Source organism: Anastrepha obliqua, chromosome 4, assembly GCF_027943255.1.
Source record: "Anastrepha obliqua isolate idAnaObli1 chromosome 4, idAnaObli1_1.0, whole genome shotgun sequence".
Lineage (NCBI taxonomy): Eukaryota > Metazoa > Arthropoda > Insecta > Diptera > Tephritidae > Anastrepha > Anastrepha obliqua.
The window spans coordinates 46,152,783-46,169,385 of NC_072895.1; the positions used below are offsets into that span (position 1 = coordinate 46,152,783).

The 16,603-nt window shown below is 37.2% G+C and overlaps 1 protein-coding gene across 3 annotated transcripts in view; it reads right to left on the reverse strand.

Annotated features, from left to right (window-relative positions):
• Nucleotides 1–16,603, reverse strand: part of LOC129246372 (protein FAM13A) — a 205,071-nt gene that overhangs the window by 136,307 nt on the left and 52,161 nt on the right. For 2 of the 3 annotated variants that reach the window (XM_054885137.1, XM_054885135.1), the window contains exon 1: nt 10,349–10,613. The exons of the other annotated variant lie outside the window; for it this stretch is intronic. The gene's annotated coding sequence lies outside the window, so the exon portion shown is untranslated. Of the gene's footprint in view, nt 1–10,348; nt 10,614–16,603 lie in introns of those variants that run through there. 3 annotated transcript variants of the gene reach the window in all.

Below are 16,603 nucleotides of genomic sequence, written 5' to 3' on the forward strand. Positions count from 1 at the left end.
GCGTCAAAAATTTTAAACAAATTAATATCAAATTAATATAAGTTTACAAAATTTTTTTTATATACTTCAAAACACCAATAAAAACATGTAAAAACTTTAAAACGATCGCATTTTATTTTCTTTTTAAAAAAAGATTCATGAAAAAACGTCGAAACTTCGGTCGTTACACCGGGCTACTACCTTAAGATATGTTGAGCCCGATATAGCGCCAGCTACGCTATGTTGCAGCTGTGTTTTTTTATTTGAAACAGCTCCGAAACTGACGGATTTTAATGAAAATTGTAAACTAGCAGCTGGTATTTTAATATTTATAGCATTACATAGTATCTATTATAAGAAAAAAAAATTTTTGAGATATGACTATTCTAGTAGTGGCGTTCATGGAAATTCACCCACAAACCTGTACAAGTACTATTACAAGTACAATACAATAAGTTTTAGGGTTCGATAAGCGATACATTTCTTTTGCTGGTACACTCTTCATATGAACGTATGTGAAGTTTCTTGTACAAGTACTGTCAATTCATTCTTTGCTCACAAGCCATTTAGTATCGAAGTGTCACAGTATTTTCTACAATAGCAAAAATCAGGTGTGGTACAGTGATTGAACTTTTATTTTTGGAAGGTTTAAAGCAAAGGAAATTTTTGAACAAATGATGTAAGTATATAAGTACTTTTCGCTATCAATGAGTACAGCACAATCCTTAAAGATTAAAATACCTGGGAGTCCCATTGTTTGAGGGTCTGGAGGACGTCTCAAAAGGGGATCTTCCAGCTCTGTTAAAATTCGCCAAAAGCGTTGACATCCTACACGAAGTCTACTTTCAGTATTCATAAAGGTCGGTATCCATCTGGCATCGCTAGGGCCAAAAGGTCTATGCGTGGCTTATTGCCAACCAGGCTAACCTAACCTAATCTTGAAGACGACCAACGGCAAGGACGTCCAAAAGCAACAACCAAAACAGAAATCGTAGAAAAACGCCAGAATATCGCATAGGAAAATCATCAAGTGATTGATAGAGACTTAGTAAAAGCCATAGGCATCTCATTGGGCAGTGTAAGCAATATTTTCTCTAAAATATTGGGTTTCAGAAAGCTGTATGCTCAATGGGTGCCGCATTCCTCTATAAGGGAACAAAAACACATTCGAATGTGACTTTCTCAGCAATATTTAGAGCATTTTTGAAAGCATAAAGTAGATTTTGTGCATCGACTCATCACTAAGAATGAGACTTGGGTCTATCTAACTCAAAACAAGAGGCTAAAGAGTGGTGTGAACCTGGTTCTTCGACTCGGCTTGTGTCCAGTCATCGGTCAAGCAGGTATTAGCATCAGTTTTTTGGGATGCGGAAGTAATTTTGTTTGTGGTTTATTTGCAAACTGGTAAAACAATAAAGTCTGAATATTATCGTAACCTTTTGGACCAGCTGAAGGAAAAAATTTCGGGAAAAAAGACCCAGTTTGCAAAAGAAACAAAATATTTTTCAACAGAACAATGCGCATTTTGCGAATGGCTAAAGTCCATGAACTAAAGTTTGAATTGTTGGAGCATCCACCGTATTCACCAGATTTGGCCCCTAGCGACCATTGGAAGCGTATTTTGCAGCCCTTCCAGTTTCTCACTTCAGCGATGGAATTCATAAATTGGAATCTCATTGGTACAGGTTTTTTGATGTTCAGGGAGACTATACTGAATAATAAAATGTATTTCAAATCATAAAATCGTGTTTTTCTTACCGAACCGCAAAACTTATTGAACAGCCTAGTATATCAGCGGTTTCATAGAGTGGCCCTACTATACCTAATATACCTTAAAGTTATTTCTGTGTAGTATAAAAAAACCAAGAGTCCGACTAGATATTTAAAAAAAATTTCGCTATGGATCCTAAGCTTCTATAATGTAACACCTTGTGTTATTACGAGCGTTGCTAGTAAAAAATTGCCAAAACTTGACATTTCATTTGTTTTTTGTTTAATTTTAATAGTAGGTTTTATAACAATATAACTCATTCTTCTATAAAACCCATATAAATCAAAGACGCAAAATTTGTGCAAATTAAAAAAAAATTCCTATAATTCATAAAAATTTCACATTTATTAAACAGAATTTTTAGAAAATTTTCCGGTACGCAGTTTAAAACCCGTTGAATTTTTGTGTAATAAAATGAAACTTTCGAATAGCTCAAAGATCGCGTTTATTTCAAGTAATATTTTTATTTCCTGATGGTATTGGGTGTCTTCTTTCAAAAAACAAAACGTTTAAAAAAAAAAAATATAACAAATCACGGGATATTTTAGCGAGTTTAAAGTTGCTTTTATAACACTAAAATTTGATAAGCTGTAAAACTACATACCAAAAATCTCAACAGAAGATCTTTTTAAAAACAGTGAAATTACGATGAAAAGCTTGTGGAATTAAGCTCATTTTTGTATAAATTTTTCAAATCAAATTCCTATGACAATAATTATAATTTTATAATAAAAAGCATGAACATTAAAAAAACGAAGAAAAATAGTAGAAGCTGTTCTAAATGTTGACATGCTATCGTTTTGACGCGTAGTGTATGTGGCATGGTAGGTAGGTAGGTAAAATGGCAAGAGTGCCACAGGTACAGTTCAAGTAGCACTTACGTGCCGTCTTGATACCATAATGTGGACCATAACCTGTGCAAAGAAACATTTTTGGGAAGAGAAAACCTTCTACAGCCATCCAGTGTTGTTGATGTAGTGGAGCAGATAAAAGGGATCAAGGCTGGAGAATTTCTTCAAGTCATCCCCAAAGGGCATGCTAAGGAATCTCAAGCGCCTAGTCGCCAGAGCCGGACATTTGCAGAGAAAGTATTCAACAGTCTCTTTCTCTGCAGGATCCCCACAGCTTCTGCAATAGGGGTTGTACGGAATTCCAAACTTCTCCGCATGAGTACCGATCACCCAATGACCAGTGAACACCACAATGAGTTTGGAAATTGAATGGCGGGGAATTTTCACCACCTTAAGCGTTCTGTTTCTATCGTATTGGGGTCATAGTGTTTTCGAAATAGCGCACGATGAGACAGACCTCCATCTGTCTTGCGCTTTTTTAGAAAGAATTTGTGTAGTTTCCCTTTAACAACGGACAAAGGGACGCCGATGTCTGAGAGGGGGACAGCTGAAACCGGTTCTGTCGACCCCTTTCTGGCAAGCTCGTCGACAATTTCATTTCCCTCTATATTGCTGTGCCCAGGAACCCAGATAAGGGAGATGTTTCCTGCTCGATCGAGATATTTGAGTTCCTCCTTACAGAAGTTCACCAGAAGAGAGCTGCAATATGGCGACGAAAGGGCCTTGATCACAGCTTGGCTATCGGAAAAAATATTAATGTCTCCCTCCCAACAGCGATCCAGAAGCATTTTGCATGCCTGCAGGATCGTGAAGACCTCTGCTTGAAAAACGCTGCTCGTTTCCGGCAATTTAAAGGAGACCGAAATGCTGGCTGCTTTAGAGAAAACCCCTGGTCCTACTCCAAATTCATCTTGGATCTGTCAGTGAAAACAGAGGTATCTATATCCGTGCCGACTCTCCCTCCTTCCAGTCTTGCTTGCTCGAAAAGATAGCCCTAGCACAACCGTCAAATCCCAGTTTGCGGATGGAGAGATTAGTGCGAAGAACAGAGAAGGAAGAGGAGATCTGATTCAAGATGCTCCTATGTCCTACAGGAAATTGTCTCCAGAGGCCAAGCTAATTCAACTAAATAGCGCTCTGAGCAGCAATGGATTTAACCTGCAGATCCAAATAAAGAAAGTGCAAAATAACGTTGAGCGCAGCAATGGGACATGTTCTACAAGCACCAGTGATGCCCACACATGCAGTTCGCTGCACTCTCTCTAGTTTAGTGGTGTTGTAGCCCTTCTGAAGAGCTACCCACCAAACTAAGCAACCATATGTTAAAATTGGCAGAACCACTAAGTTGTACATCCAAAGAACGACACGTGGCTTGAGACCCCATTTTTTGGCGAACATAGATTTACAGGCTATACTGGCTTGTTAACTCGATTTTCTATGTGCAGCTTCCCGTGGTTTTACACCAAAATACCTGACTTCCGATGCGAGTGTACCAGTGGTAAGACACTGGTTTAGTCTTGGAAGCTTAAAAGGCGGAGGCTTGTATTTCCTGGTGAATATCATCAACTCCGTTTCGTCAAAGTTCACTCTGAGACCGCAACTGGCAGCCCAACTACTGAGTGTAGCCAATGCATCTTCCAAAATGTCAGCCTTTGCTGATGGGAAGGGTCCTGAGACCATTAGGACCAAGTCATCGGCATATGCTACCACCTTTACTCCTCCCCTGTTAAAGAGAGTTAAAGCTTCATTCACAGCTACTAGCCAAAGAAGAAGCGAGAGGACGCCGCCCTGTGATGTAACTCTATGAACGAACGATTTTAGCCCCTCCGGCCACGGCATTTATTTCCCTACCGCCAAGCAGGGACGAGATCCAGAGGTAGATAGGTCTTTCTACCCCCAACCTATTTAGAGCAGAAACAATTGACTCAGCCGTAATATTATTAAAGGCGTCCTCTATATCTATAAAGGCCGCTAAAGTGAATTGTTTTCCCTCCAGAGATTTCTCTACAGTCCCTACTACCTCATGTAATGCTGTCTCGGTAGATTTCCCTTTCAGGTAAGCGTGTTGGGCTGGAGAAAGTCTGGTTTCCAAGTGCTCTCGAATGTGATAGTCGATCACTCTTTCGAACACCTTGAGAATAAAGGAGGTAAGTATTTTAATTAAATATTTATTTTATTAATGAATTACTTAAGAATGTTAATCTACGGACATTCTGAGTAGAATGTATTTATTTTGTTTAGTTTTGATCAAACACAGCGGAGCTAAGCTTTGGTGTGCGCACTTGCATGCACGTAGTGTATTTTATCTCTCTGCGCTTATCAGCGCAACTATCAGCTCTCTGTGGGCTCTGTCAGCTCTTATGTGCAATGCAAGTAACGAGCTAGTAAAACCCAGCGAAGAAGTATTTCTTGGCACAGCACCTCCAGGGACTCCGAGTACTAAATGGTGTGCAATTATTTTGTAGTTTCTGCTGATAACTCAGGTGGTACCTGAGAGGATGAGCAGACCAATATAGCTGTGAAGCTGAGTACAAACAAGCACGGTATGATTTTCTTATTTGAACTTTGTGCTAGATTGGCTATTTTGCTTACTCTTTGATTAATTTTTGTTAACTACTTTTTGAATAAAATTAAATGAGTCCTGTGAAAATACAACTTACTGCATTTCAATACAATTATTAACTTAATAATTATCAGTACGTCTATTCACCATTTCCACGTACTTATCGAACGAAACTAAAGCGTGTAGTCTACTTTCCACACGTAACCGCAAAAAAAAGACTTAAAACTCTTATAAAGTTTTAATTTTTTTAATAATAAAACGCAAGAATATATATTTAAAGTAAACGCATATCAAACGGAAATGTTTTTTGTTAATAAGACCGCAATTTACAATAGCGTGGCATAATATGCAAATTTGCTACAACAAAACTAGAGCACCGGAAATCATCATTACAAGAGGGAAATTTTTTTCGATACACACAATAGAGTTTGCAATAATTTTAAATCACATTTTCCAGTTCGTTGTTGTTATTGTAGCAGTGTACTTAACGCTGGCAGTGTAGTGTACATCACCGGTCGTCATAGTCTAGCTCATCTAACGCTAGGCCCAGGAAACTTGCTGTTTCGACAGGTTAGGTCCAGAGTGGGTTTGATGGGGCATGTGAAAAGGTGGTTAGTGTCGTGCGGGATGGGATGCCTTCACATGCTGGACATATACATTTAGTATGTCGGGGTCAATTCTGAATAAGTAGGAGTTTAAGCTGCTACAATATCCAGAACGTAATCGTACCAAGGTTACGCGGGGCTCTCGATGAAACTAGAGATCTTCATCTGCAATAGTTTTCTAGTTCGTCTTTAGCGCAAGCGTTTCATATTAAATGAAAATATTTTCAAAATGGCACGGAATTTCAATCTAAAGGTGAATCGGTGACTAATATTGGTTTTTCTCTTCCGGCACCTTTACTGTCATATAATAGAAGAGGGTGGTAAGCCATATGCCATGAGGACAAAGTACTATACAAATCGAATCCTTTTATATCAAGCAAATCAATCCATTTCCCAGAGATCAATTCCGCGACGAGCTGTTGAGAGATGTGCTTGTTATTCAAAAAATTCGACCAGAATGTCGTGAATTTGCCGGAGCGGCCGCTGTAGCCGAATGGGTTAGTGCGTGACTACCATTCGGAATTCACAGAGAGAACGTAGGTTCGAATCTCAGTGAAACACCAAAATGACGAAAACATTTTTCTAATAGCGGTCGCCCCTCGGCAGGCAATGGCAGACCTCCGAGTGTATTTCTGCCATGAAAAAGCTCCTTGTAAAAAATATCTGCCATTCGGAGTCGGCTTGAAACTGTAGGTCCCTCCGTTTGTGGAACAACATCAAGACGCACACCACAAATAGGAGTAGGAGCTCGGCCAAATATCCAAAAATGGTAGACGCGCCAATTATATACATATATATCACAAAATGGCCAAAAGTAGTATTTTCTGATGAGTTTGGGTTTGGGGACAGTTTCCAGATCGTGAAGGTCCTATCCATTACTCCTTTAATGCCATAATGTCCTTGACGTAAACAAACAAAAACATTCTTCGCCACACGAATAAAGTATGAAAAACTGATTTCTTTCCAACAAAGTAGAGATTTTCCAGTGGGTTGCGGACTTACTGGATCCCAATCTCATAGAGTGTCTATTGGAAATTGTAGATCGGAAGAGTCAGCGGGAACATTGCAAAAACAAGGCTCGCTTCCCATACAAGCCGAACTGGAAGCGCAATTCAGACGAACTTATAAGCAACAACATTGGGTTTAGACCCTGGAAATGGGAAGCAGCCATAAAAAAGCAATGGACAGACCCTTAATAATATTATGAAATTAAATTGTTGTGACTGCGTTAAAAAACTATAGCACAGGGACTTATTGGCAAGTTTGTTCTTAATTTAATTTTCATAATTTTTATTATATAATCCATATAAATCAAAATTTCGAACTTGCAAAATGAGAAAAAAAATTCACACTTTTTAATAGGAATTTTTAGAACCATTTCGGTAAAAGAAAGTCCAAATTTGAAGTTTCTGAATAATTGCGTTTGAATTTGAAAATGGAATTTGTTTTTTGCTGAGGGTTTTGTGCATTCTCCCCACATAACAACTGCTCGAATTTGTTTGATATGGAAAAAAACACCCAAACACGTCACAAAAAAATTGTCATAACTCAACATAAATTTTCTTGCATTCAAATGCAAAAGTCAAAAATTGCTACAATTATTTTTAACAACGCGTCCACGGTTTTTGAGCCACATCAAACTTACACTTTATTATGCCAAAGAAAATTCTAATTAAAAGGTGCGAAACTTTGAAGAACAGTTATTCAATTTTTTTTTTATTTTGCACTAAGTTGGGAACTTCAATTAATATGGCTTTTATAGGAGAATGAACATTATTTTCACAAAAATATATAAAAATTAAATGCGAAATAAATATGGAAATTGTCAAAACTTGTCAACAAGTCCCTATGCTATGGTAACTTAACGCAGCGTACGAGGGCTGCCTTTTATATTTCGGGATTTGGGAACCCTTGTGTTGCAATCTGGCAACTGGCAGCTACATCGCAAAGTTTGACATTTTTTGGCTTTTACGTACTCAGAACGTTTTGAAATACCAGCGCTATTTGTGTTGTTTACAGTAACTTAAAAGATTTATCTCGGTCCAAAAATGGAATTAAATCGTGAACATTTTCGTGCGATTATTTTTTACAACATTCGACGTGGATTAACTCAGCAACATTGCATGGATGAACTTAATTCATTTTTTGGCGATGAAGCTCCTTCAAGGACCAGTGTTTATCGATGGTATGGTGAATTCAATCGTGGTCGTAGTTCACTCCAAGACGAATTTCGTGAAGGTCGACCAAAATCAGTTGTTGTTCCGAAAACCATTGATGCTGTGCGCGAACTGATATTGCAAGATCGTCATGTGACCTATCGTGAGATTGAGACAATCTTAGGCATTAGTGGGACCAACATACATTCAATATTGCATAAACATTTGACTGTCAAAAAAATTTGTTCGCGTTGGATCCCACACAATTTGTCAATCGCTCAAAAAAAGGCTCGTGTCGATTGGTCGAAGGAAATGCTCAAAAAATACGATCGCAGGGCTTCGAAACACGTCTATGATATCGTGACAGGTGATGAATCATGGATTTACGCGCATGAGCCCGAAAGTAAACAGCAGTCGACTGTATGGGTGTTTCAAGATGAGCCAAATCCAACAAAAGTTGTTCGCGCACGAAGCCCTTCCAAGCAAATGGTCGCCTGTTTTTTCGGAAAAACTGGACATGTCGCAATCGTACCCCTAGAACAACACAGAACAGTAAATTCTGAGTAGTACACAACCATTTGTTTCCCAGTTGTCTTCCAAGAAATTAGGAAAACCAATCGCCAAAGACGGATCACTCTTCACCAGGACAATGCGAGCTCTCACACATCGGCTCAAACAACTGCATGTTTGAGCACCCAAAACATCGAATTAATGGGTCATCCGCCGTATAGTCCTGACTTGGCACCGAATGACTTCTTTTTATTCCCGTACGTAAAAAACAAACTGAGAGGTCAACGTTTTTCGACACCTGAAGAAGCGATTGCGGCATTCAGAATGCAAGTTTTGGAGGTACCTCATTCAGAGTGGCAAAAGTGCTTCGACAATTGGTTCAAACGCATGCAAAAGTGTATAGATCTTCATGGAGAATATTTTGAAAAACAATAAAGTGATTTTCGATGATTAAAATTTGTTTTTGTTCTCTAATCCCGACATATAAAAGGCACCCCTCGTATATTCACAACTCCATTCAACTGTTGATTTCCATCATTTCGCTTCGATTCGAAGCGATTTTCTTCACCAGGAGCGAAGATATATCAAACAATCGACGATAAGGTCGCGCAAACAGTGACTTGCCGTCAAAATTATTTTTAAAATTTCAACATTGGCTCATCCTGGATTCTATGTAATATGATATTTTCAACGAACCTTAACTAAAATTTGCGCTTAACTGCAGTTAAACTGAAAATTTAAATGCGCAAATCCTGTTTCAGAACAAAGTTTATTCAGTCTTGCTGGCCTAACAGACGATGTTATGTTAACAGAGTTGTCCGTATAACAGAGGTGAATTTTTTACAAGATAATTTCAGGCGCAACCAGAGGCGCCACTATTCAAACGAAAGAGGGATCGGCAATTGAATTTTGCGTGGCATAATTTTTATACAGAAAATTATTTTTTCTTTTATTTTTAGCATAAATATTGTTTCAAGTAAACAAGGAAAAAGTACACCAGTTATTAATAAAAATTGGCACATAAATTGCTTTACACAAAAAATTGGGGCAGCACTGGAAAACAGACAGACTTTACAACACATCTACGCCTTGTAACACTAACAGCTTGACATTTGTTTTTTTCTTGTCTTCTTCTTCTTTCCTTGCTCTGCTTATTAATGTGAGCACTAATCGTCCTAACATTTTATTTGAAAAATTTTGTCGAAAAAATCAGTTGTTGTTATTGTAATAGCGTAAAACATTCGCCACAATTTTCTGGGGAATGCTAGACTTGAGGGACAGTACTTAGCCAGATATAAGTTTGAATCATTCCGGTACCATCGACCGGACTGTTAGAAGAGTGGGGCAAATAAGTTCGTTGCAAACGCCGTCAAGGTGAGTTGTCAAACTAAAAATTCGTCGCTGACGCGGTAAAAGCTGCTCAGTTATCTCTTCGGTCAAAATAACTAGCTGCCTACTCTGCTAATGTTCACTGAAAACTTAAAGAGAAAAAAAACATTTTTTGTAAGGTCATTAAATACATACATATAATAAATACACAGGGATTGTGAAAGAGTTTTTTCAAATTTTTTAAACAACTTCATAGTTAGTTATTACTCTAATGTTAAAATTTTCGACGTGACAGAGATGCCTTTGGAGGCTCTGCCTCAAATTTCTTAACTGCTCGTAATTGTAGTTGAAAAAAGCCAATGAAAATAGGCTGGAAAATTTAATAAAAATGCATATAAACGAAAAAACTAAAACAAAAACGGTTCTCGCTAATTTTAAACAACTTAACCAACATCACAAATATAAAAAATTAGAACTTCCACCTTTGTGAGCCCACCAAACAATCACTAATTACACAGTCGGACTGCAGTGTGCGCCCTCTTGTGTTTCATACGATTTTAATTGCAATTTCAAGAGATACTCACGTACGCACTCACGCATGCAAACCCAAATAAATTAGAGCGCTGCTTTCAATATGCTTGGCCCATTTAAAATTTCGCACTTTTCACTTATCCACTCGCACGACGGCGGTTGAGTCAGAGTGAAGAAGAGTAAGAATTTCACTAACTGCGCCATACAAGCGACCAACATCAACTGAGAACAAATTGCGAATTACGCTAGTGCGGCTGCTGTTGTCGTTGCAGCCGATGATGGCTGAAGGTTGTTAGGTGTTTGGGTAAAAGTGCTCGGCTAGTGATGACGGGCAACTGGCTGGCAGGCTTTGCGCAGTAAATTCAGCGCTCACTATTTTCTTTCCTTTTTTTAAATTATTATATGCAAGATTTGAATGCACAAATACACATACAAAAATTAAAAACCAAGAAATATATAATCGCTCTTGCTATGTTGTTGTTATTGCTGCAGTTGCAGTTGAATGCAGGTACAGCAACTATCGTGTAGAAGCAAGCATGGCTTGTATGAATGAATTTCGCGTTTTTGTTTGTTTTAGTCCTTTTCGTATTTTTCGCTATTCGACTGTTTGCTAAATACGGCTGTACTTAACTCTCGAAATGTTGCGAACGAACTGAAAGCTTAGCAAGGACAACATACGATTTAAAACCGTAGGCAAAAAGGAAGCCAAAGTAGCTGGTTGAGCAGTAAGCGAAGAAGATTGTCGCGTACGCTTTTGTTTTTTTGATTTTGTAGTAGTGAGACTGAGGAGTGAAAACAGTGAGCGGGAGAATAAGTGAGAGAGAATAACGAACAAATTGCCTTTGTAGAGTGGTTTGATGCGAAATAGGCGAGGCAAATTGTCATGAGAAATATTATTTTAATATATTCAAGCTTTAAATTCTAATAAATGGATTTAACAATTACATATTTAATGTCAACATAACTGCTTTGAAACAAACTGAGGTCACAGGACGTATGAGTAACTAAACATTTATATGCAGCCGCATACGCCCGGGGTCGTATTGGACAACAAGGCGCAGAGACGCGCGAGGGACGTCATGAACGCATAAAAATGCAGTGGGAGTATTTATATGAAAAAATTAATAGTAAGTTGAGTGTGCGTGGGTGTTTCACATACATATGCATATGTATATTTATATGTGTATACAAAACATATATGCAGGAACACGTCAGGCGTATTCCTGTGAGTCTATGCCATTCAAGCTGCGTATCCTTCGCAAGCAGCGAAATTTTTTATATGTTTCTCCTTTTTTTTCTTTTCTTTTTACAGACTGATACTGATGCGCAGTTACAATTCGATAGGCGTGCCTGTCTGTTGCGCTCATAGCGGTACGACAAAACCAAACAACAACTCATACTAACCATTTGCATTGAACGCAATTACCGCATTCATAAAACAGCACTAATTTGCATACGTATATTGGAAAAGATAATAAAAAAAAGTATAAAAAATTCTGCAAACTTAAAAATGAAATAAAAATTGCTGTATTAACTATTCAGTTATGTATGAGCAAAAATTAAATTCAACAGAAATTGCACACTCGTCCATCACTAGGGACGTAATATACAGTAGAAGCGCGGGTTAATAAATCCTTGAAAATTTAAATATGAAACCCTTTATATGGTAAAAAAACAACAAAATTTATTTTCCACATAATATATTTTCAACTTAAAACGAGCAAAGCATCTTAAAAATTTAACAATATCCAAATAATTTGATTTGTCTTTTACCCATCCTTCGCATTTGTGTATCGAAAATAGTCATTGGGCCGACGCGTTATCCTAGTGGAAGGGGTCTTGCTTCCTCGCCAATTGTTGTCAATTTTGCTTCAAATTGATTTAGAATCGAACTAACAGCTTTGCAGAACATACACCGGTTATCATTTTACTTTTTTCGATGCAATTGATTTGAGGTGCACTACGCTCATATCAGCTCTTTTCCGTCACCGACTTCGATTCAAGCCGAGCAGTTTACTGCATCGGAGTTAGCTTGACCTGTTGTCTATTTTGATGAATCTGCGGTTATGAGACGACGCATTGAATACTCCTTTGAAGCTGACAAAACGATCGGATATATTTGACAATTGTAAGCAAATGCGACTAGCAGTTTTGGTATAAATTTTTCATATTCATATATTTATGTCGAACAAGAGCAAAAAGTCTCTTTAGTGTCTGCACGTTCACTCACTTTAGTATGTCATACCGTATTATTTTATCGGCCATTTCTGGTGTGGTGATCTCAATAGGGCGATCGTACCGTTCGGCATCAGTTGCGTTGGTACAACTAACCCGATATTGATTACTCGCTAACCACTGGTGGGTGGTGTCAAATAATAGTGAATATATCCGATACTTCTTTAAAGCTTTTCGTTTGTTTGGCGCAGAAAATATTTTTTAATGAGCACACGAAGTTTACCGCTTTCTCATTTTTAAGAAAATGCCCTTCAGCATAGTAAGAAGTTTGGGTCCGCTTTTATTTAAAAGATGGTTCTTAACAAGTAAAATGGATGATATGCTTACATTTTCAGTGACTTATTCACACATCCTCGTATTTGCTACATATTTCGTTTTGTGGCAAAAAAAGTCTTTATGACTACACATTTTTTTGTACTCGTACAATGTGAAGTGTTGAGAAATTACTTCAATTTCCCAGAAATGTCTCTCTACTTTTTTCTTTGCTACGTGGCATTGTTGAGTAATATTCAATTGGATGTGGTGAATTGTGTGGGAAAGTGTTGACGTTGCAAAGTTGCGATGGCGCAACGACGGGCAACTTGATGTACGCGTGCACGAGTAACGACAGATTCTAGGGTTTATTGTTTCTAATGCATTCCTTCCAATACCACTTTTTTCACACTCTTTTGAATGACGGTGGATGATGCAAGGCCAGAGTCAGAGAAAGTAAAAGACGTGACCGATGGTAAGGTGAAAAGGAAAAGAGTTTGAAAGGATATGCATAGCAAATTAAGAAGGCATACAATTTAAGCGAAATTGGGGTATTTTAACTGTAGTGGATAATTTAAGTACAAGCAAATTGTGCTTATGGTAGACAATTCGGTGTTATTTCATAGAGAAAAGCACATACAAAATGAGAGAAAATGTGAAAAGTTAGCTAATTTATATTATAAAGTTTTACGATACTGAATGATTTTATTGAAGCCAACTACCCGTGATTCTAAGACAACTCTTTTTGTGATAAAGAACGCAAAGAAAGGATATAGTTACGAAAATAAAGAGTGGGTTAAGAAGAAGAATAAAACAAGACAGCGATATAAGTACTCTATCAAACTTTGCACAAGATTTAAGAAAATTCATCAAGGTTGTAAAATGTTTAATCAGAATTGTTTAAAAAATTTGGGTACGCAGTTTTATAACTCATTAAATTTTGGTAAAATAAAGTGCAAATATGGGCTGGGTCAAAATTTGATTTTATCACAAATTATCAAAAATCAATAAAAACTTCAAGAACTAAAATTGAATGGACTATAAAACTGCATACTCAAATTCAAACTTCTTCTTCTTCTTCTCAATTGGAGCGATAACCGTTTACGCGATTTTGGCCGAGTTTAACAAAGCGCGCCAGTCGTTTCTTTCTCGTACTAACCGGCGCCAATTGAAAACACCAAGTGAAGCCAAGTCCTTCTCCACTTGATCTTTCCAACGCAGAGGAGGTCTTCCTTTCCTCTGCTACTACCAGCTGGTACCGCATCGAATACTTTCAAGTCCGGAGCGTTTGTATCCATTCGGACGACATGACCCAGCCAACGCAGCCGTTGGATCTTTATTCGCTGCGCTATGTCTATGTCGTCATAAAGCTCATACAGCTCATCGTTCCATCGCCTTCGATATTCGCCGTTGCCAAGTGGCGGGTCCCAAACCCAGCGCACAACCAGTGTAATGTTTCGAACGGGTGTTCGGAAGCTACCCAGAGGATACGTGGGCTAATCTCGGACGTTGTGAGCTGCTTAAACCATATGCAGAAGAATGGTCCTGGCCACTCCCAAGTGAATGGCGATCAGTAACTTTCCCCACTTGCGTGGACTTCTACACATTGAACCATCCTCCCTCAAATTTAAACACTTCTAAAAATTCTGATGAGAAATTGTCTAATTTTTATAAATCTTGTACAAAGTTTGAAACTTGGATTATGATGGGTTTTGTTAGAGAATAAACCACATTTTTATGAAAAAACAGTTAATTTAAACTAAAAAGCAAATACATAAGTAAAAAGTCAAATAGTCAATAGTTTCAATTTGTGTTGACTTTATAATAATTTCGGGAGGTGTATTAAGCACTTAGTGTCTCAGTAAAAATGCAATTTTAAAATGCTAACAATAGCAACCTTAGCTTGAGAATTCACCTTAATGAAAGTGGAACCAAAATGTTTAATTTTCCTGTGACAGATGATGACTTCAAATAAGTTTATTTTTTTCAATAGTCCACAGATATTTATTTAAGTTTTTAAATTTTTTTTGGAAAAATTATTGAAGTTCGCCTTACTATACAGCAAATTTTCATCAATGTGTTTTCTCAGTTTTTTTTCCACTAAGGCCATGCATAACATAACTATTTCAAAGTGTATTCGAAGAAATTTCAAATAAGACTAAGATCTGTACGCAAATTCGCCACAATATTAAGTGAGATAATCTCGATTTTTGTGAACGACGTGAAATACGACTGGGATAGTATTGATTATTCTAATATTCAATAAAGCAAATATTAAATCAAAGTCCATTAATACGACCGAAAGTTTTCATACTCGGTTATCTGTGACCACTGACTTAAAATTTACGTAATCATTTTCAGAAATTTCGAAACCTTGCTCATCACTGCTCGCAATTAGTGAAGAGATGACTTAATGAAAAAAAAAAAACGGATTCTCGGCTGGCCTGTATACAAAATCCCATCTTGACGGCTTAAACGTCAAATATAAAGATCTTAACAATTTATTCTTTTTAATTAAGATTGATCGCTATAATATCCTCGGAGAGCATCGCAGACAACTTTTGGCAATGATGCCGGCGTATGATCCGATCCATTGCATGCAAAAAACTGGCGAAGAAGTGTTCGCAGATTTTTATGTGCGTAAAAATTAAACACGTTTGTAATTATTTGAATACTACATTTTTTTTAGAATTTCTATACTTTTATAAGATTTTGAGTTTATTTCAAATCTTTTTAGCACAGTTCTTTAAACTAAAATATATGCCTTCTTCATTTAAGACTTTCTGTGGACTATTTATGTGATCACATTTGCCTTTGCATGTATGCACAGTTGGCTATTATTTTAATTCGATAACCTACGACAATAAAAATATTGTTTAACTTCCCACCTTCATTAATTCGATTACGACATCAGATGCGCTTCATACCCTCTTAGTAGATATTTATTGCCAATAATTTCTGGAGACATTAAAGCATCTACAGGGTGATTCAACTACAAGTATATATTGAAAAATTAAATAATATCAATGAAAGTATATTGTTTTTAGTATATTAAAGCGTCAATTTAGTAAAAGTTCAAGCTTTCATAAAAGCAAAAGGTTTAATAAAAGTAAAAGCTTTAATAAAAGTAAAAGTTATTTTCGAGTATATTAAAGCTTCACTAAAAAGAGTACTATCTGCACTTTCGGGTAGGAAAAATCTGTGCTTGTACTACAAGTCTAATACTGATTGACCGTCAAAATTTTGAGCCGGAGCCTTTAGTGCCAAAATAGTCTACTGTGATCACAAAAAAAAGTGATATTTATAACTTTTACAAATTTCATTTATTATTATGCAAAGTCTTTTTTATTATCTTCCAAGTACTTCCACTGAAATAAACTACTGAAAGAATTGTACACGTCGACTTCCGGAATGGCCTTCAAAGCATGCAGCGATTAGTGCTTTTTTCTACTCTTTTCTTCCTATGGTGTCAAAACGGTGTCTCCTCTTGGGCTGATAGAATAGGCAAATGTTGCGCAGTGCTAAGTCGGGCCAAAATGATGGTTGTGGAACGAGATTTACTAAATTTTACGCGGAATACTCTCGAAAAGCCAGGCACAAAACATATTTCTAAATACTTTGGCATGGCCAAAAAGAAACTGTTATCGTATCAGCTCTCTACCTCTAGTTGCACTGTACCGCAAGATCAAATATTTTGCAAAATAATAAAGTCTCGACAATGGATGCTGATAGAGAGGAGTAAAAAATATAAGTGTATTGGTGTTTTCAAAGTTGGAGCTTGAATTTTATTTAAAACTATTTATTCATATATAGTCAAAAAA